This window comes from Cervus elaphus, chromosome 2 (assembly GCF_910594005.1).
Source record: "Cervus elaphus chromosome 2, mCerEla1.1, whole genome shotgun sequence".
Classification (NCBI taxonomy): Eukaryota; Metazoa; Chordata; class Mammalia; order Artiodactyla; family Cervidae; genus Cervus; species Cervus elaphus.
In genome coordinates, this window is record NC_057816.1 from 33,329,879 (window position 1) to 33,350,863 (window position 20,985).

Sequence of the window (20,985 nt, forward strand, 5' to 3'; positions counted from 1 at the left end):
ATGCAGTTCATGTGGTCGCAAACTGTCAGACACAACTGAGCAGCTTTTACTACTCACTAAACATACACCTTGGCTAAGGGCTATAGTCTCTTACCTAGAAGTTTCCAAAGAAATGGCACGCTCTTAAACGCTGCACGCTCTCTTAAAGTGTCTCCAAAGGCACACGTGTTGCAGATTCGGATCAGAATGTTTCTCCCTCTGTTCATGGCCAGCTCTGACATCAGCCTGCTTCACAGATGGCCTTGTTGATAAAGGTGGAGGGTGAGGAAGGCAACCTCCAATCAGTCCCCAGGGCATAAGTGGTGGTTTGGTTGTGTCCGACTCTTGCAAGCCTATGGACTGTAGCCTGCCAGGCTCCTCGGTCTATGGGATTCTCGAGGCAAGAACACTGGAATGGATTGCCATTTCCTTCTCCAGGTGATCTTCCCAACCCAGGAATCGAACCCGCATCTCCTGCATTGCAGGCAGATTGTTAACCCACTGAGCTACAAGGAAAACCCTCAGGGCATAGACGGGGCCATCCAAAATATCACCTGGAGAAGTCTTCTATTCCACCTTGAGTCCCAGCTCAGCCCATCTAGGAGTGTGATAAAGGCGGGGTGGGGACAGAGAGAGTGTGTGTCTTGCTCCACCAACCATCCGTCTGGCACTGGTCCCCACCACAGAGAGTGTGCTGAAGGGGAGATCACAGCCTTCTCCTGGATCCTCGGCTCAGCCCAGCAGATGAGCTGGAGGACCAGGAGACAGGCCGAGGACTGTGTCCTGCAGGGCTCCAGGGTCCTTGCCACAGCCGCCCACAGACTGGGCGCAGGCCCTGAAGCAGCAGTGAACCTCTCCCCCAGGCCCACCTCGGAGACCTAAAGGCGGTGGCATCTCCGTGGGTCACAGTCCATGGGATCCACACGGCAGCCTCAGGAGCCTGGGGGCTGGCTGGGTCCTGGGCACCTGGCTCCCTCAGTGATGATGGCTGAGCAGGGTCTGAAGACCTGGCCAGCTGAGATCCGCCTCCTCGGCCAGGTCTGGGCACGAGTAGAAGGAGCCAGCCTGGGTACTGGACGAATCCTCCCGAGCAGGCCAACAGGGCACGCAGGACACCCTCCCCTTCGCCAGGGCCCGGACCTCAGAGGGTGAGTGTTGAGCCTCCGGACGTTGCCCTTTCTTGTCAAAACAGACTGTAACATTCGTTTTGGTGGAGGTTCACAGGAACACGGTTACCTGACCATGATCTGACCTCTAGAACAAGGGCTCTGACACCAAGACATTTGCAACCACTTACCACGCCCCTCACTCCCCTTTCCTATAAAAGGAAAGCTTTGTTGAAAGCTGTTGGGGAATTCAGGATTTCTAAGGCATGAATCACCAGTCTTCTTGCATGGCCCTGCAATGAACCTTGCTCTACTCCAAATTCTGATGTTTTGGTCTTGTTTGGCCTCACTGTGCATTGGGCACATGGACCTGAAGTAACATGAGGACCCAGGGTTTTGCAGACATGTTTTTGTGAAGAGTTGACTCAATCTTTCTTGCTTTGGCCACCCTGATGGTAACCCACTGTCTTGGCAGCTCCTGTGGCACGTCTAAGGAGGGCATTTTAAACAGCCAAGTGACGACTGATTCAGCATCATCACAGATGCTGTCTATGGTACAACAGGTATAAGTCATTCCTCAAAACACAATGACTTTACATCAAGTTCTCCCATCCTGCCAAGTTAAAATAAAAGAAAAAAAGAGTAGGAAATGAGTGTAAGTGACGACATTTCTGGGGCTCAAATTTATGCCTGGGGTTGATAATCCCTAAATTATCTCACCCACTTCTACCAACAATTACCGGAGTTTGATGTGTCCAAGTGTGGTGTGTGTTTATAGGTAAACAAGCATTGTAAGACATACCACAAGAACACTTGATTCCTGGAACATCAAAATAGCTCCTGTACCACTATGCATGAGGTTAACTGAGAGACGGAAACAGACGAAATGGAATGGAAATGCTTCCCCGTTGATGTTAACACAGCGATTACCATGCCCAGAGCCCAATTTGCCCTGATCTAGGTCTAACCAGGAAAGACCGCTTCTTTACAGCACTCCCATCCTAAAGGCTTCTGAACTCTGGTAAAATCTAGGCTATAATCATCGCCACAGTCCTGCTAGATAAGAATCCTCCAAGATGCCTTAGAATTATTAGGTCTTCTTCCACTTAGCAAACTTCCCTCCTCCAACATGGGGCTGACAATTTCAGGAATTAAACAACAGATATTTCTAAAATGAACTTCAGCACAGCACCCATTGCATAATTGCCAGCACTATATCATGTTTGTTTATAGGCCTGGGCAGCCTGTGAGGTGAAGGTCTCTCTTGGGGAGCTCTGGCTAGATGGGGCTATTATCAGGGCTAGGGATTCTCAAGATAGGATATATGTCAATCCCTCGTGGGCCCTGTGAAAAATGTTTAGGTCACCACATGCAAAAAACAGGATACACAATTGAACATGCAGTATGATCAGAGGACTACCAAATATGCATTTGTAAGATGCTGCATTCAAAAACTGATGTGGGTAGTGAGGGTAGGAAATGCCTTTTTCCTTTCCTTTCCTTTTCTCCCCTTCATTTCCTCTCTTCCTTCCTTCCTACTTTCTGTCCTAATTTCCTCTAAGCCTCCTTTCCTCCTTTCTCTCAATAAATACCATGGGCCAGGCATTGTGCTAGATACTGATGATAGTATAGTAAAAACGGGGGGGAAAAAAAAAAAGAGCCTTATCTTTCATTGTACATTATGCATTTTCACAAACCATTTTTTAAAAATAATAAAAAGGCATATTTTGACATACAAATAAATATATTATTAAAAATAACAGGTTGTGAAACTTTCCAAGACAATCATGGAACCTGGCATATTGACTGGATTGCTGACGCTACTAAAGATTTATTGGCAATAGTTACCCATGATCAAAGTTTTCTGTTTTTTTTTTTAAGGTGGGGAAATCCTAATTTTCTAGCGATATGTACTGAAGTATTTACAGATGAAATAACATGATGTCAGGGATTCTGACTCAAAGTAATCCAACAGCCAGGTAGTGATAATTGCTGATGCTAAGCGGAAAGTACATAGGGGTTATTATATGAGCTTCTAGTTTTGCATAAGTTTGAAATTTTCCATAATAAAAGCAAAACAAAATCAAAATATATGTAAGTACAATGGGACAAGTCTGATGGAAAATGCTGAGGTCCTGGGGGGTGTGGGGGTATGGAGGGGGGAGGGATGGAGAAAAGGAGAGTAGGTACCTAGGCAGAAGAAAGAAGATCTAAAAAAAAAATTTTACCTCCTTCTACTTCTATCATCATTAAATTTCATCAAACACAAACACATCCCTCCAGTATTCAGGTTGTTCATTATAGAACCATAACCTCTGCCTCCGTGGGTCCCCAGTGTACTTGGTATGGTTTGACAATAGTATTTATTCTGCTATATTAGCATTCATTTATGTGTCTGACTTCTCTGTTGACTCCAGGAGGGCAGAAGTTACACTTTCCCATTCTTGAGTCCCAGTTCTTCATACTGGGCTGGGCATACAGTGAATACCTCGTTAAACTGATCTCACAAAATCCTGGTACAATAGGTAAGTTTGCAAATGTTTCCCCTAAAATTGCAATAACTGATGTCACAGGTCAGAAAGAATCTGTACATGAAATATAAAAGTTAGATTGGCATCTTTTCCCAGTTCACAGCAGCGTGTTGATTCTGCTCACATGAAGAACCTCTCCCTTTCCAGCTGGAGTAGGAATCTGTCTTGGGCCAAGTTTGTAGTCAAAAGAATTACCAAAGAGCATGCAGGACTGTGCTACCCCACTACCCATTCTCAAAATTGAGAAAATAAAGCCAAAAGTTGGCATTCATGCCAGGAGAAACCACAACCATAAAAGCAAATTTCAATTCCGGTGATCAAGTTGAACACCACTGTTTGGGATTTGAGTGACTAGATGTACTGTCAGATATTTAGCCATCTCAAGGCCCAATTCCCTTAAGATGTTAGGGGTCATTTTTATGAATAAACAGGCTAGCAATGAGACTTTCTCATTATCTACGAGGTACCTTTAAGTGAGAAGGGAAATTTCTCAAATCTAACCCTCACTCCTACTTGCAGAATGTATTGTAGGAATCTCAACTCCACCCTGTCCTGAAATGAACTAAAACCATCTCCAAGCAACGTCTTCCTCCTGCGAGCCTTATCTTGCTGAAAGGTGACGCCCACCCTTGTTGAGTGGCAGCCCTCGCTAGGTCTGCCCTGCCCAGGACCCCCAGCAGACCAAACCGCCAGGCACATTACACAACCGCATGCAACTGTGCATGCATGATACCTCACAAATATCACACAACCCGCGACAACGCGGCAAGGTGGCACCAGGGGCCCGGACTACAGAACCTAGATGTCAGATTCAGGTGAGGCTGAAGGCAATCACATTAGACGCTGGCAGTAATATGGGTGGAGATCTAAGATCTGAGAGACGTATATCTGTGTCACCACCATCAGAGTCTGGGGAAGCCTGAGAAGCTGAGCTCAACGACATCTCTCAGACTCACCTGATGTTTTTAGCTATAGAGGGATCCTTTGTATTTATTAATACCTTGGTGGCTCAGATGGCAAAGAGTCTGCCTGCAATGCAGGAGACCCAGGCTCAACCCCTGGATCTGGAAGATCCCCTGGAGAAGGGAGTGGCAAACCACTCCAGCATGCTTGTCTGGAGAATCCCATGGACGGAGAAAGTTGATGGCTACAGTCCATGGGGTCACAAAGAGTCGGACACTACTGAGTGACTTTCACTTTTATTTTCTTGGGTTTATTGCAGTAAAATGTCACCTGTATCCAGTTTATGAGTTAAGAGAGCTCATTTTCACCAAGCCTCAAGCCTCTGCCTGACTAAGCCTCTGCCTAATTAAGCCTCTGCTGGGCTAGTTCCCAAACCCACCACAAGGTCAGAGTGATGTATTTTAAGTTTGAATCAAATCACGCTATCATCGCTTCAAACCCTTCCACATCCACATCCAAGGAGCTGCTTTCTCTGAGTTCTAGTCCTTGGGTCCTCCCTTCCCTCTCTGGGCCCAGGGTGGTAACAGCTCCCCACTGTTGCCAGCTGCTGGAAACTTCGTCATCACCTGGCCAGCCCTGTCCTTGCCTGAACCTCTATAAATAGCCCATTCATTAAACCCTCTTTAGTCATCCCTTTTGAATGTGCCATCTATTTCCTGCTGATAAATACACAATTTTGTAAAATAAGAATAAAAAGGGAAGGGACTTCCCTGGCAGTCCAGTGGTTAAGAATCCACCTGCCAAAGCAGGAGACATGGGTTCGATCCCTGGTCTGGGAAGATCCACAGGCTGTGAAGCAACTCGGCCCATGAGCCACACACAACTATGAGACAACAAGCCTAGAGATCATGCTCTGCGGCATGAGAAGCCATGGCAATCAGAAACCCATGCACAGCAACTAGAGAGTAGCCGCTGCTCGCCTCAACTAGAGAAAGCCTGCATGCAGCAACAAACCCAGTGCAGCTGAAGAAAAGAATAATGAAGGGGGAAAAAAGAAGGGGCCGTTGCTCCTCCAGAGAGCAAGCTATACTCTTTCGGTAGGGTAGAATAGATGAAGAGATAAAGAAATATGTCAACAGGAGAGGATCAGAGGGCTTCTATCTGTGGGATGTGATATATGCTGGATGTGGCAACTCAATGGAAGTGGAGGAAAATACAGGATATTCAATAAACGATGTCAGGACCACTATCTAACCACACAGAAGTAAAGCTTGTACCACACACACTGGGGAGGTGCTTACTTACAAGTCAAATCTCAAAACTAGACACTCAGCTCCTCCATACTTAGCACATATTCAGAAACTCAAAGAATCACAGAAGTTGGGATAAAAACAGATGTACCTCGAGAGCTTCTGCACCAGATCCCTGTATCCTGTTAGGAAAAAGGATCATTCCCATTTAATAGATGAGAAAACTGAAACCAAGATTGATTAAATGGCTTATCCAGGCTCGCCTAAGAAGCAGCAAAGAGGACACAGTCAGTAGGGCCAGGTCATACACAGCTTTGAATTTGAAGGCAAGACATGTAACTGCTGAGTTTTGCACTGTTTTTCCCCACACCCAGTTTTATGTGCAGAGGCTTGAACACAATGAGTGCAGACAGCTGCTCCATGTCAGCAGAGGGGGAAATAATACCTGTTCATCAGGGAGCTAATTCTGCAACGCGCACCATCTAATCGGTACCATATACACGTAAATAGGATGCTCTAATCAGCAGGAAGACGTGAACGGCAATCTATCCCTCATGGACCCAAAATATAATGGAGCAAAACTGAAGGTTTTACGATGCACAAGGCACTTTACTTGGAAGACTGATGCTTTTCTAGGCGAGGTGTTCATTGCCAGAACAAGTTCCCACACTTTCTGACATCCAAGCCCAGGAAACCGTGAGCACCAAACAAAGAAACGTCTGGGGCAGTTTTTCCCTATTTTTGGAGTCTGTGGGAGACAGCACAGAGCAAAGACTAAAAGCACAGATTCAGAAGCCAGGCAGACCTGGGTTCAAGCGCTGCTCTACTATTTCGTAAGTCTGTGACCCAAGGTGAATCTCAGCATCTCCAAACCTTACCAGTAAGAGAAGGGTAATAAAATCCTACTTGAGTGCTGGGATATTCAATAAAACAACAGAAGTAAAGTGTCAGCACATCCTTAACAATCAACGAGCTTTAACCATTACTATTAGGCTGATTTCCTTGTGTGACCCATTGTCTTATACAAACAACATTCCCTGGGGAGGGTTCTAAAGTGTTAGGAACCTAACCCTGCTGGATTGAGCACACTGGTTCTTGGAGCGCAGCCCTGGTATATTTTAGTGGCCTGTACTTTTTTCCTTTAAATTTAACTGACAATAAATTAAAATGCTAACATTTCACATAATAATCTGGGTTTCCACTTTCTCTTGGAAGAGTAAAAGGTGTGGTGACCAAACCTCTGCATTCCCTTCTGGCCACACTGAGGCGTATCTGAACGGCAGCTGCCCCCTTTAGAAGGGCCACCATGGACTCTATTGCCCTATTGCCCCAACAGCCTGATCCCTCCAAATATCTGAGTTTAGGACTCATCCTGATGTGAAGCTTTCTGTCCCCAACCTGAAGGTAAAAAATGTGGATTCAGCAAATGTAACACATTTGGCAAATGGCAACTTCTGATGTCATAACTGTGAATGTTGGAATTTGGATTTTGGGACTTGACAGAACTGAGTTTGACGTTGGGGCTCTGACACTTCCTAGCTGCGTGGCCTGGGGAGTGTTTGCCTCTGAAACTCAGCTGTCTCCGAATTAACCCGGAATTTCACATTTCTTCGTCTGAAAAAAGGGGGCTCAAATCCTGATCTCCCAAAGCAGGTGTGAGGATTAGGTGAGATGATGGGATCAATGCCTAGGACTTCATTTGCTTAGTTGCACATAGTACGTAAGTCAAAGGAATTTTTGTTTTTTTTTTTTTCCAGAACTGGTCCTTCATCTTAACGAATTTGAAGTTTTCACCTGGAGCCACTGGCTCCTACCTTCCAAATTCCATTGTGTTCCCAAAGACGAAAGGTAATTCTGATTGAGATCGAAAATGTTTTCAGAGACCCTTCTTTTACCTACGTGACTTAGCCAAGAAGTGTTTTCCAAACCCTTTCCATGAAACAGAAAGCAATGTAATCTTAACTTTGGCCCTGGAAACTCTACTCACCAAGCACACGTGATCCGCATCTACCCAGGTCAGATGCTGCACCTGCTGGATACCAGGGATAAAGCAGTGAATGGGACAGACGTGGTCCTTGAACCACAGACCACATGTACATGACTGCGCATGTCAGAACCTGGTCAGCTTCCTTATGTCCAGCTCCTCTACCTGTCCCACATGGATGACAAGACCTCAGAGGTATAGAGAGAGTTCCTCTCTCCATCCCTCTCCACTTGCTGCCTCATCAGTCTTATCTCTTCCCTGCCCAAGTCTGAAATGTCTTTTTCTGGTTATCTGCATCCAGAGCGATGTCAAGATTCATATGTATCTAACTAAAATCCTCACAGGTATGAAAAAGCTATCATAAAAAATATGAATGAGGGAAATTTACTGGTGGGCAATGAATTACAATATGACCATATTAATAGTCACAACAAAAGCAATGAGCATTTATTAAACACCTCTCTCTTGCCAGGCAGTGCACTATCACATTTAAGCCAGCAACAACTCCTCAAGGCATCAGAATCCATTTTTCAGGCAAGGAAACTGAGACTCAGATCACACGGAGGCCCAAAGTCACACAACTGTCAATTTCAGAGGGAAGGTTGAATCCCAGGCCAGTCTGAGTCTCAGGTCAGTGGCCCAACAATATAATTGTCCGTTATCTGCTTTAAAAATCAGCTTCTTTATATTTTACCACTCTATAAATCTCTCTTCTCAAGTGGATATAATAGGAATCCTTAAAATCACTCAGCTGGAGACTGTACAATACAATAGATTGCTTTTTCTTTAAAATTAAGTCGTTTATTTTTTTTTTTAAAGGAAAACATAAACCTTTGGGAGACATGTTTCAAAATCTTCCTAACGAGGTATTTAGCTGATAATCCACAATGGCTTTGATTGTGGGATAAATATGGGATTACCACTCAGACCTTCCGGAAAATATATGTAATTACAAAGATTAAGCAAAGTATGACTAACAAATTGTTTTTCAACTCCTGGCACGGAAAACTGCAGCATCAAGAGGCTTTAGGCTGGAATGTTAAGCATCATATCTGCCCCCCAAATACCCTCAAAGGCCTTTCTGCTGCACAAACTCTCTTCCTAAAGATTTGAATGAGGTGCAACATGGTCTGTGATGAAGTAGAAAGCCAGCCCTTTGGCCCTACCCCCTTCTCAGGTCCACCACTGCCCCTTTATGAATCAGCCAGCCTCAGAGCTCTCAGCAGCAATTATATTATGAATGATTCCAGGTTCTTTTTATTGGGAAGGTTTTGAAGTCATGAGATTTGAAAGCAAACAAGACCCTGGGTGTTTAAATCCTGCCAGATGGGAGGAAACTTCCAGAGCTGATGGATAAGCTGCTGGCATTGATAATCATGATGTTTTCACAAGTCTATACTTAATCTCCAAATACATCAGGTTGTATATATTAATTACCTACAGCTTATTGTATGCCAATCATATCTCAGGAAAGCAGTTAAAAACTGTTATATTGATTAGTTACTTGGATGTGTAATAACGGACCAAATGTACTTCAAGACCTTCATCCTAAGGATTTTGTTCAGAAGGCATGGGTGAATGTTGTGACTGTCTTACTTCTTCCCTAAGGACAGTTCAAAAACCAGCCTCAGGTGGTCTCCTAATGAAATATACTCTGAGCAGTTAACAAAATATACCCTGTCAGAGGCAAAAGTCAAATACCCATATGAGGCTGACCTCTGTTGCCTTCCAACCATGCTCTCTTAAATTCTATAATCTGCTCCAGAACCCCATTTTGCCAAGTTCTGTGCCAGGGGCTGAGGACTCACCGATGAACATGAGAACACAGCTCCTGCTGTCTGGAGTTTAGATGCCAGTGTGGAGACAAATATTAAGAACTGATTGCTGAGTTAGTGACAAGTGCAGAGAGACATAGCAGGAGTTAAGAAAGCAGAACAAGGGCAGCTCCGCCAGATCTCGGGAGAGTTTGGGAAGGTCTATTGGAGGAAGTGACACTGGAAAAGCAAAGTATCTTGGGTGAACTTGAGGATGCCCAGCAGGGGTCAGGGTAGGGAAGCCTGGAGTATGGATAAGGCTGCTGAGGCTGCAGGGCTGGGTCTTGTGTGACTCAGATGCTCAATCACGTCCAGCTCTTTGTGACCCCCATGGACTGTGGCGCAGAAGGCTCCTCTGTCCATGGGATTCTTCCAGCAAGAATACTGGAGTGGGTTGCCATTTCCTTCTCCAGCAGATCTTCCCAACCCAGGGATCGAACCCGTGTCTCTTATGTCTTCTCCAACGGCAGGCAGATTCTTTACCACTAGCGCTACTTGGGAAACCCTGGGTCCTACAAGGCTGACAAGCACGTTAAGGACTTGGGACTCTATTTCTAGGTCAGTGGGAAGCCACTGATGGGCTCTAAGCACGGAGTCCACTGAAAGGTGACCAGAGCAGTGGAGTGGATGGTGAGTTGGAGGCAGTGGTGTACTGGAGTGAGCTTGCACGGCAGAGAGCCTCACGTGCATCCCAACTGCATGCCCAGTCATGGTGTTGGGAGCAGGATTTCGGCCATGGTGGGAATATTTACACCACAGCAATCGGAAAACACTTCAAATCCAGGTTCTCCCTGCCTCAGAGAGCCAGTTGCTAAATATTGACCCTCGTGTACCACTGGCTCAGGTGGACAAGGATGGTGGTGAGAAGACCAGTTAGGAACAGGAACCCAACAGAAGTGGCGGGGGGGACCAGGGTGGTGGCACTGGGGATGAAGAAAAGGAGGTGAGTGTGTGTCTGTCTATCAGCTGATGAAAGGGAGACAGAGACACAGAGGTGTCAAATATTTCTAAGCACCTCCCATGTCCAGGTTGAGGATGCGGAAGGGAGAGGACAGACCGCATGTCTGCAAAGAGAATCAGCCCCACCACTGCCCACCCCCAGCTCTAAGAGTGTGGCAGGATTGTCCCTGATGACGCAGGGCGGCAATCCTGGAGGTACAGAGTTTTCCGGTCACTCTCCAAGACCCCTGCTAGGAACTGCCCTCTTAATGTCACCTTCCAGATGAGGGTCCGGGCTGGTCAGACCCTGGCAGTAAGTTTACTATGGCATTTGCAGGCTAAGTTTACCCTGCTTGGGGAAGGTGCCTCATACGAGCCTGTTTCTTTTGCAACTTCTACTATACAGTTTGTAGGGGCTGGTAGAGAGAGAGAGACTCGAATAGTCTAAGAAACCTACCAGACCATGAAGACCACCATATACATGCTCTGGACTGAGGAGGTACTTGGAGTGATATGACTGGAATGTAAATTCACTGCTCTCTCAAGCTTCTAATGGTGTGATCATCTCCCTGCTTCAAGGACAATCTAAGAGGTTTTCAAGAGTAACGTAACCTACAGGCAATATTTTTACTGAAGATAATTTACAATGTTGTGTTAGTTTCAAATGTACAGCAAAATGATTCAGCTACACATATATACACATATATATTCTTTTCTCAGACTCTTTTCCATTATAAGTTATTGTAAGATATAGAGTATGGTCCCTGTGCTATATGTCCTTGTTTATTTATTTTACATATAGTTGTGTGTATGTGTTAATCCCCAAATCCTAAATTATCCCCCCATAGCCCCTTTGATAACCATAAGTTTGTTTTCTATATCTGTGAGTCTGTTTCTATCACATAAATAAGCTCATTTGTATCATTTTTTTAGATTCCACATATAAGTGATATTACACAATATATTTATCTTTGACTTACCTCACTTAGCATGATAATCTCTAGGTCCATTCATGCTACTGCAAATGCCATTGTTTCATTCTTTTTTGTGGCTGAGTGATATTCCGTATGTGTGTGTGTATTGATACATATGTATATATACACATATATAAATTCATCTGTTGATGACCACTTAGATTGCTTCCATGTCTTAGCTACTGTAAGCAGAGCTTCTATGAACACTGAAAATTACCTGCAGGTTGCGTTACCCTTGAAAACCCCTTACATTGTCTTTGAAGCAGAGAGATGATCACACCATGAGAAGTTTGAGAGAGCAGTAAATTTACATTCCAATCATATCACTCAAAGTCCCCCTTCCATCTAGGATGTGTGTATGGTGGGCTTCATGGACTGTAGGTGTTTTTTAGACTATTTGAGTCTCTCTCTTGAATGTAAACAGTGACAGCCTTTATTTTCTTGGGCTTCAAAATCACTGAGGACAGTGACTGCAGCCATGAAATTAAGATACTTGCTCCTTGGAAGAAAAGCTATGACAAACCTAGACAGTGTGTTAAAAAGCAGAGACATCACTTTGCTGACAAAGATCCATATAGTCAAAGCTATGGTTTTTCCAGTAGTCATGTAGGGTGTGAAAGTTGGACCATAAAGAAGGCTGAGTGCCAAAGAATTCATACTTTCAAACTGGGGTGCTGGAGAAGACTCTTAGGAGTCCCTTGGACAGCAGGCAGAGCCAACCAGTCAATCCTAAAGGAAATCAACCCTGAATATTCATCGGAAGGGCTGATGCTGAAGCTCCAATACTTTGGCCACCTGATGTGAAAAGCCGACTCACTGGAAAAGACCCTGATGCTGGGAAAGACTGAAGTCAGGAAGAGAAGGGGACGACTGAGGATGAGATGGTTGGATGGCATCACCGACTCAAGGGACATGAGTTGAGCAAACTCCGGGAGATGGTGAAGGCCTGGGGAGCCTGGTGTGCTGCAGTCCCTGGGGCTGCAAAGTCATGGGACGTGACGGGGCGACAGAACAGCAATGACAACAAGGATCGTTCAGGCACATGTATCTTTTTCAATTAGAGTTTTCTCCAGATACATGCCCAGCAGTGGCACTGGTGGATCATATGGTTAACTCTATTTTTAGTTTTTTAAGGAACCTCCATACTGGCTGCACCAATTTACATTTCCACCAACAGTGTAGGAGGGTTCCCTTTTCTCTACACTCTCTCCCGCATTTATTGTTTACAGACTTTGGTGTGAGGTGGTACCTCACTACAGCTTTGAGTTGCATTTCTCTAAAAATTAGCGATATTGGGTATCCTTTCATGTGTCCGTCAGCCAACCTGCAGGCGATTTTCACTTCTGCTTCTGACGTTAGATGTTAGTTCCACCCCCACTACTACACAGTATCGTGCTCCGGCGGTCAAGCTTCCTGTCTTCCCTATAAAGTTCCTTGAGGACAGGAGACATGTTCTATTTCCCCTGGGATCTCCAGGTCCTGCAAGAGTAGCCCGCAGTTGAAATACATCTAAATGCAGGGAAATAACATTAAGGTCGACAGTTGATGAATGAATGAAAGATACAAGTCTCTACAGAAAGGTTCTATCATTCATTCCAGATATCATTCATCTATCATTCATATCCATCATCCATTCCTTCTGTCAGAAGGCACAGGCCCATAGATCTCTCAGTGACTAGTCACCCATTCACAACTCTCATCTGAGATTTACCCATAGTTCTTCTCCCTCAGATCAGAGAATAATAATAAAGTAAGTATCATTTACATAGCTCAGACGGAAAAAGGACTACCAAAGGCAGAAACAACACTTTGGGATTTTCAACCCTAGGTTCACATCTTGACACAGATAAGCTGGATCGCCTGAGATATGCCTTTCCTTGGACCTTGCGTCTTCATTTCCTTATTTGTACAATGGGATTGGGTTCTAACCAGCTTGGCAAAATTGGGAAGATAAAATGAGCAAATCTATGTGAACATCTGCAAAGGAATTCTTGTTCAATAAATGTGGTTTTTTTCCTTTCTTTCCTCCTGACCTTAATATATGCATGTCTGCTAGAAGCCCCGATGCTCTCATTGGAGGGTTCCTTTACAAGCAGCTACTTCCCGTGAGTCAGCCAGAAAGAGGACGTCTGCACAGTATGGTGCAAGATTATTTTCGTTCTCTCTCTCTCCCTGCCTGCCTCCCACCCTCTCCCTCTTTCCAGGAGAGTCTAAGAAAATAGTTCCTTTAAACATCCCTTCCTCCTGCCAGGAGTTAATACACATCACACCTTCTCTGATGCACATCTGTTACAGATTAGGTACAATGGAAGAATTGCCATCATTATGTCAATAGCTACTTGTGAAAAAAATGCATATAATTATTTGCTTATAATTTTCTTGGCGATATGAATTGGGGCTTTGGAAATAACTTATTTTTGCTAATCCAATGTGTCAATTGGCTGCTGAAACCGCCTAAAATGGAGCAACTTTATGATCATTTTGATCCAAATTATTAGAAGAAAAGAAAAGAGAGATAGAACAAATGTGACATGCAAATGGCCTGCTTTGACCAAAAAAAGAAAAAAAAAAAAAACACAACCTCTTCCTTGAGGCCTTCGAATAGCCACAATTTGGATGATTACTGATCTTTCTTTTTGGGGGGTCTTTTATTCCTCAGAATCAAGAGTTTCAAACCTTCTCTACATCAGATTAATAGCAATAATAAAATAGCCTCTTGCTGTAACTAGATCCGACTAAAGCAGGTGGAGGCTGCTGTTTCTTTATTCAAAAGAGAGCCAGTATGGTCTCGAGAGAGGCAAAGTCCTTCCTGTCCAGTGTCTGCAGGGGGAAGAAAGAGGTGGCCCCAAGGCCAGAGGTCCTCCCACTTCCAAGCCCAGGGGCTCCTCCAGGGCAGGACTACCCCACAGGTTCCATCTCTTGTCCCCCAGCACTCAGCCTCACCCGGAGCCAAGAGCAGAGACTCAGTGTTTGCTGAAACACCGCTCATCCCACAGATCAAGCTTCCAGAATGATTCCCTGAAGGTAATGCAATGAGCCAGCAAGTGAACCCCTCTTGTTTAGAAAGTGGACCTGAGCCACCATTAGTGGTGTGACCTTGGGCAGAACATGTGGCCTCTTTGAGTTTCAGTCTTCACTTAATGATAGATGGTCAGAATGAAATACACAGCAACGGGAAGCAACAGGCACAGTGCCCATTCATGCTCAGCACTCATTAAATGGTCACCTGTGATATCATTTACGATAGTAGCATCCTCATCAAGGAACAGGAAGACACGGCATGGTTGAAAGGTCAAGGATTTTTTTAGTGCATCAGACTTGCTTTCCAACTTCCACCCTAGGGGTTAAAGCATAAGAACTGGAGCCACTCTCAGTTTTAACCCCAATTCTGCCATTTACTAAGTGAGGTGCTGTCTCCCAGGCTGCAGTCTTCATTTTGCCCCAAATAAAACTTAACTTGCAGCTCTCAAGTTGTGCATGTTTCCTAGTCGACAGTTACAGTGACCACCAAGTGACCCAGAGAGGACTTCCCTCCTTTGCCTGAACTCCACAAGGAACTGGAGCTTTGGTACCAGCAGTGGCCCTCTGTGCCCGTCCGCCTTCTCAGGGAGTGTGGGCGAATCTGGGGCTCCTGCACCAGACTGGTCTACAGAGAGAACTGCTGACCTCAAACTCACCTTAAAGCAATGCTGTGATAATAAGGAAACACCAACGCCAGAAAGAGGAGAGAAGACATCAGAAGTAGACAGCTGATCCAACATGCTAGGCCTGACTCATATGATTGCTCATAACGTTTCCTTCTTGGTTTTTTGGACTCTTAACACATGAATCAAGGGTTTTTCTATCATGGGCATGATATTATGCAAATTTTAGAAATCAATCAAATTGTTGAGCTGTGGTCAGTTACCTGCATCCAGCACCTCTGGTTTACCTCGACGAGTTTCTCCTCTCCAAGGCTCTGACTGGATGGCTCTTGGAAAGTTTATTTTAGAAGAAAGGAATTATTACAGTTCTGTCTGGGCTACTCCTGATAATCACTAGATAAGACCCATTCACTTGGCCAAACATACTTATTCTGACTCTGGCCATAAATATGAATTTTCCTTCAAGGTTACTCAAGCTCAATAAGAGCAGCAGGCTAAATTCCAGTCAAAAATAAATAAATAAATAAAGTAAACTCTAGAGTGCAATGCAGGAGCTGCAGGAGACCCAGGTTCGATCCCTGGGTCTGGGAGATCCCCAGGAGGAGGAAACGGCAACCCACTCCAGTATTCTTGCCTGGAAAATTTCATGGACAGAAGAGCCTGGTAGGCTATAGCCCATAGGGTCACAAAGAGTCGGATACGACTGAGCGACTAAATACCAACACCACTGCCATTGACTGTTTAAGGGCAAGACTCTCAACCTTGTCAGGCTTTACTTTCCTCATCTGAAAAAATGTGGATCATACCAGCTTCTGCCCTACAGGGCTTTTATGAGGATTAAATGAGTTGCACACGGCAAGAGCTTAGAACAGTGTCTAGCATATGAATATGAACTGCTACCATCATCATTGTTGTCACCGTATTGGGCACGTTAATTAGCTTAGTTTCTCCACCTGCTAAATGGGAACGACAACCCCTCCCACAGGGTGTGAGGAGTCAGGACAGGTACCTAATACACAGCAAGTGCCAAATGAATGTTAGTTCGTTTCCCCTCCTTCCTTCTCTGATTCCAGTAACAAGAGAGCTTTGTCAGAGGGGCTGTGGCATCTGTAATGGCCACTCTTGCCTGCTTTTGTTTCTTTGCAGAATCCCTTTCTTATCCTCTTTTCCCTTAACAGTCTCAGGTTCCCCAACAAATGAACAGACCACGTCCTAGCCCAAAGTGAAATCTTTTTTTGAGTGGGAACTGTCCACACCCTGGCTGGCAGGGCCAGAAGTCACTGGAAAGAATGCCAACAAATTACCAATCGGTCTCCAAGGTTTCCAAAGAGGCTTAAGAACTTGGGCAAGGTTTGCAGCACTTAACTTGCGCAAGCATCTTCAATTGCAGTCTGTCACCCCCTGAGTGAAGCAGTGGATGAAATCAGCATGTAAATTTCTCATCTTCCAAGGTTCAGAGAGGAGTGTTACATTTCAGTATGATTAACAATGCATTTTACTTTTTTTTTGCTTTTGCATTTTCCCTTCCCAGGGATTAGTGATAGGGTTCAAAGAAGTGTATAGGGACAGGTAAGTACTTCAAGCGAACAGCTGCCCAGCTTTAAGTTAAACACTCAAAAGGACTGACACATTTAGCAATTTACCAGCAGGCCTCCCTGGGCCAAGAGAGAGAGTTCACAGTGGGGGAACAACCAGCCTCTTAAACCCAGGCTCACAGTCATCCATCCATCCAAGCTCTCCCCTCTCTAGTAGGTTAAGCTGGATTCAACTGTAGACTTCAGCCATTTCCTTCTAGAACCTTCTCTGAAGATCTGAGACAAGGTCAGATTCCTCTAAGATCTCACAGCCCTGAGCATATCTCTTTAAAGCACTGGCCACTATTTAAGTAATTATGAAATAAACAATGAGGTTCAAACCCAGGACTCTGTCTCCAAATGATGGGATCTTTCCAAGTGGAGCAGTCAGAGCTTCGGCCTGCTGTTAAAAATTTTAGCCTGGGTTCCAGCCCCAGGTCTCCAATTCACAAGCCGTGTGATGTTTCATAAGCTCCCTCACTCTGGGTCTGTTTCCCCGTCAGTAAAGGATGGTGGTCAGACAGGGTGACGTTCAAACTCCCCTGTCCCGATTTGATTTTCCAGGATTTGTTTTCATGTAGAGCTGATGTGTATAAAGAAGGGGCCCCAGGAGTGAAGTCCAGCAAATGTCAGAGGCGCCTTGATCCCTGGAGCCAGGCTCCCACTCACATCCCACTGAGGTCTTTCTGTCCAGGTGGGCCCACTCAGGTGGAGGCCTGGGCCCCCACACCACTACCACCATAGTACAGGCAGTCTCCTCCCTCTTCTCCTCTGACTTAGAATTTCACAGACACCTTTGTGCCAGATCCAGGAGTTATCAGACATCACTGGGGATGGGGTTGCTGGGCCGCCTCATCTGAAGATGTTACTGCAGCAGAGGGCCATAGCGACACCTCCGCTCACTAACTATTGCCTATGTGATGTGAGAGATGAGCACAACCTGAAGTTCAGAAACATTAAAAAGCAGAAAATTCAGTTAAAGCCCTCTCTGTCTAACTGCTTTCCCGTTGGCTTGTAGGAAAGAAAACAAAAACGCTCTACCCTCCAGGTCAGCAAGGAATCCATAAGCCTGAGCCTTCTGCTAACAGGAACACAAGACTGATGCTCCCTCTGCCCCTGTGGGCTGTTAGAGGAAAATCCTGAAGAATGTCTTTGTAACCAGCTGATAGGTATGGATTTCTCAAACCACCTCCCCCATGCCCAAATTCTAAGACGACAAATATGAAAAAAGATGAACTTGAAAGTCCCAGAATTAAAGTTTTGGCTTAACAAAATTAATATATGAATATAGTTTGGGAGAAGATACTTATCTAAAAGTGACAAGGGAGACGTCCCTGGTGATCCAGTGGTTAAGAGTCTGCCCTCCCAATGTAGGGCGCAGGGGTTCGATCCCTGGTTGAGGAACTAAGATCCCGCATGTCAGACAGCACAGCTCCCCCTCTCCCGCAAAAAAAGTGACAAGAGGTTAGTATTTAGAATACACCAGGAAATCCTTATAAAAGTGAATAAGAAAATGTCAGGAAGTCTAGCCGACAAACGAACAAAGGATATGGAGAAGTAATTCAATGAAGAGAAATGCAGAAGGCCAACATGCTGGAGATACTCAGACTTATTTATAGTCAAATGAAAACAAAGAAAGTTTCTTTTTTTTTAAGTTATGCTTGCACCCATCAGACTGGCACAAATACAAAATCCTACCCCAAGTGTCAGAGGCTATGAGGAAGTATAGGAAAGAGGAAGCATCACGTCAGGGTGACGGCACATGGGGACAGCCTTGGAAGAGAGCCATCTGGAATTACTTAGCTAAGTTACATACACATGTGCTCTCTACCCCAAGTAGCCTAGAATAAGTAAGCAATTCTCACACAGGTATATTGGGGGTGTGTAGGAGCATGTCCACCATAGTCTTGTTAATAATAGTAGAGAGCTGGAAACCATCCTGGTGTGCCTTTTGGGGGGAATGCATGTGTAGAACACCAAGTGTGCACAAAGGGACTATTTGCAGCAGTTAGAAATAATGGGCTAGGGACTTCTCTGGTGGTCCAGTGGTTAAAATCTGCCTGCCAATGCAGGGGACACAGGTTCTATCCCTGGTCAGGGAAGTAAGATCCCACATGCCCCAGAGCACCCAAGCCCACGCACCTCAACTACTGAGCTGGGGCTCACGCCCGCGAGCTACAAGATTCCACACGAGACACAACAAAGATCCTGCATGCCACAACTAAGATGCAGCCAAATAAATAAAAATTAAAAAAACAAGAATGGGCTAATATGTATACACAGCAACATGGATGGATCTTAAAAACGAAGTGCAACAAGAAAAATGTAGGAAACAGAAAGAGGTCTACAGGACAATGTCATCTGTGTAAATAAAAAATGTTTGAACACAAAACAATATGTGTTTTAAAATGACACACATAAACAAAAGGCTCAACTTCAAAAATATGAGGGGGTCAACAAAAGTGGGGGATGGAGATAAAAGGGAATTATTAGCTCAAAAAAGTGGACCTAGCAAGGCCCAAGGATGATGTTTCATAACAGGAAGAAGACAGTGAACTCACCAGTCAGCACCTGAAGTCTAAAAACAGCAGCATCCTTGACTTGCCTCGCTGATTGTGGCTGTCGCTTTGTCCTTTTCACCCAGCAGAGGCAGAGACTTATACAGAGATAGTGGCATGGCCTGCCAACAGCCCCCATGAGATGTTCCAAAACATCTCCTGGGACGCAGGGGAACGTGATAAGCCTGGAAATCAGACTGACCTAATGGCAAACCCTCTCTTTCACACAGCAGCTGTGGGACTCAGTCAAGCTACAGAAGCTTCTCTAAGCCTCAGTTTCCTCCTTGTGAGATGCGGTACTAACTCCAACCTTCTTTGAGTAACTGTAAGATTTTAACTGGATGCATATGAAGCATGTGACCCCTGGGCCACCTTTGGTCTACAGCAGGTACTCATTATATGGTAGTATCTCTTTTATACCTTCTAAGGTGCTCAGTGTCCCCATGGTTTCCTCCCTAGCAAATACTCCTCTCAGTAGAGATCTAGAACCCACACTAATCACCACATGACAGCCCTCTTCTACGCCAGTCATTGATCTAAGAAATACAAAGACATCACAAAGTCGGCAGTCTTACCTCTGCCCTCTGGATGAAGAAACAGGGCCTTAGAGCAGTGAACTCACAGACTTATTCAGACTTTGTGACCAACTCCGCCCTTCAGTGAAGTTCATCCAGGAATAAGGCTGAGAGTAAGAAGCCGCTTGCCCAGAATCATGTCCCCCAGCCAGCATGACATGTGTTCGTGGCTCATGAGGCCAGTATTTTATCCAGATTAAGCCGGTCTAGGCAGGTTCTGCCGTGTTTCCTAGGGGATCATTTTTCTTCTCAAAGCAGGGCTTCTTCGTGAAGGTAGAACAACAATGTAGGCATTCTTTCATATCACAAATGAGTACTAATTGCCTATTGTATGCTAGCTGAAGCAGTTCTGGGCAGTGGGGGACAGATAGCAATGAACAAATGAGACCTCACCCTTGTCTTCAAGAAACTTACATTCTCATGGGGCAGGATAGACCACGGAGAGCAAGGAATAGATAACAATGTCTGGGAGTGATGATTGCTAAGAAGAACACTAAAATAAGGAGAAAGACATCAAAGGAGGCTTGGGGGTGGGTACTATTATAAAAGTTAGGACTAAATTAAAAACAGTAAGGGCAGGGTATGTTGACTTGAAGAAGTGTGCAACTAGATTACCCAACCATTAATTGATTTAATAGTAAGTCTTGCGAGGAATTGTAAACATGCCTCTCAGAATATTTTTCTCCTTCATCTCAAGAGTGTGCAGAAATCACAATCATACAAAATCTATGAGGTGCAACAAAAAGAATCCTAAGAGAGAATTTCATATCAGTATAGGTCTTCCTCAAAAAAAAAAGAAAGAAAGAAAAAATCCCAAATAAAAACCCTAACCTACCACCTAAAAGAATTAGAAAAAGAAGAACAAACACAACCTAATGTCAGCAGAAGGAAGGAAATAATAAAGATCAGAGAGGAAATAAATGGACATTAAAAATAGAAAAAAAAATCAATCAAACCAAGAGCTGGTTCTTTGAAAGGACAAACACAATCCATAAACCTCTGGACAGGCTCACCAAAAAGAAAAGATAAAGGATCCAAATAAACAAAATAAGAAATGAAAAAGGAGAAGTAAGAACCAACAGTGCAGAAATACAAAAAAAAAATCATAAGAAAATGCTATGTACAATTATATACCAACAAAATGGACAGCATAC

The 20,985-nt window shown here is 44.6% G+C and overlaps 1 protein-coding gene across 9 annotated transcripts in view; it reads right to left on the reverse strand.

Annotated features, from left to right (window-relative positions):
* Positions 1–20,985, reverse strand: part of TENM4 (teneurin transmembrane protein 4) — an 826,321-nt gene that overhangs the window by 725,022 nt on the left and 80,314 nt on the right. The gene's annotated exons all lie outside the window — the stretch shown is intronic.